Source organism: Momordica charantia (genome assembly GCF_013281855.1).
Source record: "Momordica charantia cultivar OHB3-1 chromosome 8 unlocalized genomic scaffold, Mcharantia_2.0 BLBB01000008.1, whole genome shotgun sequence".
NCBI classification, from domain to species: Eukaryota; Viridiplantae; Streptophyta; class Magnoliopsida; order Cucurbitales; family Cucurbitaceae; genus Momordica; species Momordica charantia.
In genome coordinates, this window is record NW_028275166.1 from 21,767,741 (window position 1) to 21,772,372 (window position 4,632).

At 36.7% G+C, this 4,632-nt stretch overlaps 1 non-coding gene across 1 annotated transcript; it reads right to left on the reverse strand.

The window, feature by feature from the left end:
- Nucleotides 1–3,500: 3,500 nt before the first annotated feature.
- Nucleotides 3,501–3,607, reverse strand: LOC148209781 (small nucleolar RNA R71). The gene has a single exon (XR_015793301.1). It is a non-coding gene; the product is annotated as a small nucleolar RNA R71 (small nucleolar RNA).
- Between the last annotated feature and the right edge of the window lie 1,025 nt (nt 3,608–4,632).

Consider the following 4,632-nt stretch of genomic DNA (forward strand, 5'->3'; position numbering starts at 1 on the left):
ATCCTGGTAAACACTATGGATACGACCCACTTTGTAATAGTTACAAACGACTTTATCCAGGTCGTTCATGTACAGACATGCAAATGGAGGTATCCTAATACAATGAGTTTGAATAAGACCGGACCACAAAATAATAACCATTGGCTTGAACACCGTTAGTCAATAGATTGTTCTCTCAATGGATGACTAGGTAACTCGATCTTAATCCTAAGCGAGTTATGAACTCCTACATGTAAGGGATCGTCCTTTGATTTGTACGGGTAGAAGTGGCCCGGGTTACCGACTCAATAATTCTACCATTTTAGGGACAAGACCGAGTGGGGAGCTAAGAACATAACTACGCAAGATGAAATTCACTCATTCCCGACTTTAGGGAAGTAGATGAGTGTTCCCTTACATGCTAACTCCGTCACTTGAACAAGGGTCCCCACCCTCTCACTGGCCCAAGAGGGACTTCTGATTATTGGTTGGACCATAACCGGATTGTTCATTAGAAGAGTAGTAGTATTTAAGGAGCAAGATGTAACTCAAGGGTAAAATAGTAATTTGACGTAGCTAGAGTTACGAGCACTCGTGGAGGATTGACTTGCTGTTAATAGTCGTTCATCCATGGACACAAAAATGTTCTACAGTGAGAAGAGTGCAGCTGCGGGTCGTCTTTAGTGGAGTGGCCCGCAGTTAACAAATATTGATTAACTCGGTTAATGAGTTTGACTGATTAATCTCGTATCATTGGAGCTTTTGATCTGTAGGTCCATTAGATCTCTTTACTTGCTCACAACGGGTAAAACAAGGATGAAGACTTTGAGAGAATTCGAAATGTTCAAATTATATATCAGATAATGTATATTATGATACATTATATATAGAGTTTATTTTTTAATAAAGATTAAATAATTAAACTACATGTTATGAGATAAATATTTGAATATGATTCAAATAAATAATATGAATTAGATTCATATTAAAACTATATGTTATACAAGAGAGATGCATTTGAATATGATTTAAATATATAGTTTTAATTAAATATGTGATATTTAATTAAAAGTTAAATAATTAATTGCTAATTAATTATTTATGTAATTAATATTTGGATTTAAATTAATTAATTATTAATTAAATTAATTAATTGTTAATTAATTTAATTAATTGTTAATTAATTTAATTAATTGTTAATTAATTTAATTAATTGTTAATTAATTTAATTAATTTAATTAATGTTTTTATTATTAATTAAAATGAAGAACATATCCTGATGGTCTTGGAATTTCCCTTAGATTAAGGAGAAGATATCTTATATCCAAAAGGATAAGATATCTTAATAGTCTTAGGATTTTCCCTCTCTATAAATATAACAGTAAGCTGAACTGTAAAAGAATGTAAAACGGCTAAAAAAATTTTCAACTCTCTTACTCTCTCAATCCCTTACAATTAGATCCCACAATCCAGATTCTTGACCGAGAGATATATCAAGGAAGATTAAGTGGTGGTGTCTCATTGAGATTACTGATAACTCTCCAAATAGAGAGTTATTTGGGTATAATGTTGGTATAAATTAGCTAAATGTAGCATCACTTGCACCATTATTCACTGATTTTGTGCTGAAAAGATCATAAACACTAGCTTTCTGCATTTTAGTATTGTTAATTGCAATTGAGCTAATTTTGGTGCATTTGGCTACAGCTTTGACGATTCTACAACATCAAATCTAGATTTAGAAAGCAGTAGAAAACGACAAACTGACAGTGAAAGGACTGCTCAGCAGAATTTACTCTAGCAATTGGAGATTTTACCCAAAAGTGAGAGTTGGGTCCCTCAAGGCTCGTGTTGTTGCCTTAATATCTGAAGGAGGTATAAATGCAAACAAGAGGAGAAGCCTCCAACACACACATCAAGAAATATTCCCTTGTTCATTCTTGAAGAAATTCACCCTCACTCCAAGAAAACCTCTCCAAGTCGTTAGAGAAAGTCAAGAGAAGAAGAAGGCTCATATCAGTGGCTATAAGGAGTTGATCTTCAGCTCATTCTCTTCATTTTTATCATCTTTGTATTATTTTCATTCCTACATTTTGTTTGACTCTCCTTATGGCTTTGTGTAGCTATCAACTTGTGTAAGGGGGAGATGTTCTAGACTTATTTTATGGGCTGTAACCTTGCTGTCTCTTTAATGAAAGTTTGCTTTGAGTTGAAGTTGTTTTATCACTCTATTTTCAATTTGCTTGATCACCATTTTGAAATATCTCTTTGATAATGTTTGGAAAAATGTATTAAGGAGCGAAACCCTTTATCTTGGGCTAGAGTCTACTTGAGTTTAGCATGTGGTGACTTAGGGATAAGCATCACCTAGCTTGGTCATAAAAACTATGCGTATATGCTATTGATGTTTGTCTATAAATGTTAGTACTAGAAAATCTAGGGTGTTTGGAAGAACACCTTGTCTGTATGACCACTACAATACTCCATTAATGCTACAGCATAGTTAGAGTGGCCCAGAAGAGTCGACTTCCTCTCCCCCTTGTGCCCTTTTTTTTTTATACGGTTTATTGAGTGATTGTGGATGTGTGGTACACTAGCGGACTCTACCCTTGTGTTTGATTTAAGATAATTGCTTTAAATAGTTTTTAACCCATTATATTTTAGTCATTAGTGAAAGAAAACCCCTTGGTTTATTGCATTGTTTCCTTGAGTAAACATTAAGTGTTTAAGCATTTATTCTCTATGAATTCGAGCTTTTATTACTTGCTATGTCGATTGTGTACACTTGCACATATAAGAATTGGTAGCACAATTAGTGGACAACAAGTTTTTGGCGTCGTTGTCGGGGACTAAATTGCTTTACAATCTGTATTTTGCTTAAAGAAATTTTATTCTAGATCTTTGACTACTATATTGGTGAACTTTGAAGGTGATTGCACGATTTTCAAGGGTTAGAGTACTTGCTTGACAACGAAATTGAACGCACATTCCACCAACAAAGAAGAGAACATCGTCGTTAGCAAGTAGAAACTAACCCCATGGATCAACCACCAAGGCTCCCCAATCCAATTGTGGAAGAACTATATGGAGGAGACATGGCTGAACCAGTAGTTGTGCCCCCTCAAAATGCCATTCTATTGGCAGACAATGGAGATAGAGCTATTAGGGCTTATGCTGTGCTAGCACTTCATGGTTTTCATCCAGTCATAGCAGGTCCAGAGATAGAAGCTAAACGATTTGAATTGAAACCTGTGATGTTTCAAATGCTGCAAATAGTGGGACAATTCTATGGAATTCCATCTGAAGACCCACATCTCCAGGTCAGATACTTCCTTGAAGTGAGTGATTCCTTTAAGATGCAAGGGGTATCAAATGAAGCATTAAAGCTAAAATTGTTTCCATATTCATTGAGGGACAAGGCAAGAGACTGGTTGAACTCTATGCCAGCAGAATCCATTACCTCTTGGAATGACCTTGCTGAGAAATTCCCGATAAAGTACTTCCCTCCGAGTAAGAATGCTAAATTCAGAGGGGATATCAACAACTTCCAGCAAAGAGGAGGAGAATCCGTGAGTGAGTCATGGGAAAGGTTTAAGGAGCTACTTAGAAGATGTCCGCACCATGGCTTACCAAAATGCATTAAAATAGAAAGATTCTATAATAGGTTAAATGAAGCAACCATAATGGTTGTTGATGCACATGCTAATGGGGCGTTGTTATCTAAATTATATACCGAAGCTATGGATATATTAGAGAGAATTTCTTCCAATAACTACCATTGGTCAGACTCTAGAGCTATAAATGACAGAGGTAATTATGGAGCCACTAGCAATACGAAAATGGCATCCCTGAAGGATCAAATAGCAAACCTGAACAACATGGTAAAGAACATGAGTGCTGCTATAGCATCGTCCACTAACCCAGGGTCAAGCAAAGTAATGGCAATCTCATGTTCTTACTGTGAAGGTGATCATACTTATGACTCTTACCTTGGAAACCCTGCATCATGGTATTATTCGGAAAATCCTGGTAAAAATAACCCTTACTCGAATACCTATAACCCAGGATGGAGGCAACACCCAAATTTTAGCTGAGGAGGAAATCAGGGTGGTTATGGGAATCAAAACACCGGGCAGTACCAACAAAAAACGATGCAGCAGCCAGGACTACTGATGCCTAGCCAACCGCAAGGAGCAAGGCCAGCAACTAACCCCTCGAACTCTATGGAAGCCCTGATGAGAGATTATATGGCCAAGAACGATACACTGATACAAAGCCAAGCTGCCACTTTAAGAAACATGGAAGTTTAACTAGGGCAGTTGGTTATTGAAATGAAAAATTGCCCACAAGGCACCTGCCAAGTAATACTGATAATTTTAAAAGGGAAGGAAAAGAGCAATCTCAAGCATTGGCTTTTTGCAATGGAAAGGCATTACCGCACCCTAACCCAACTTTGATGAGAGAGGATAATGTTGTGCAACAAGAGGAACTTCAGATAGAGAAGGTAATTGAGAGCACAAAATATGAATACTGAAGAGAATGTAGTATATGATGTTGGAGCATCAGTTGAGCAAACATCACTACTAGAACTAGTGGCACCACAAGGAATGGCACAGCAACCTGAACCAGAGATAAACAAGGAAAGAGGGCCGT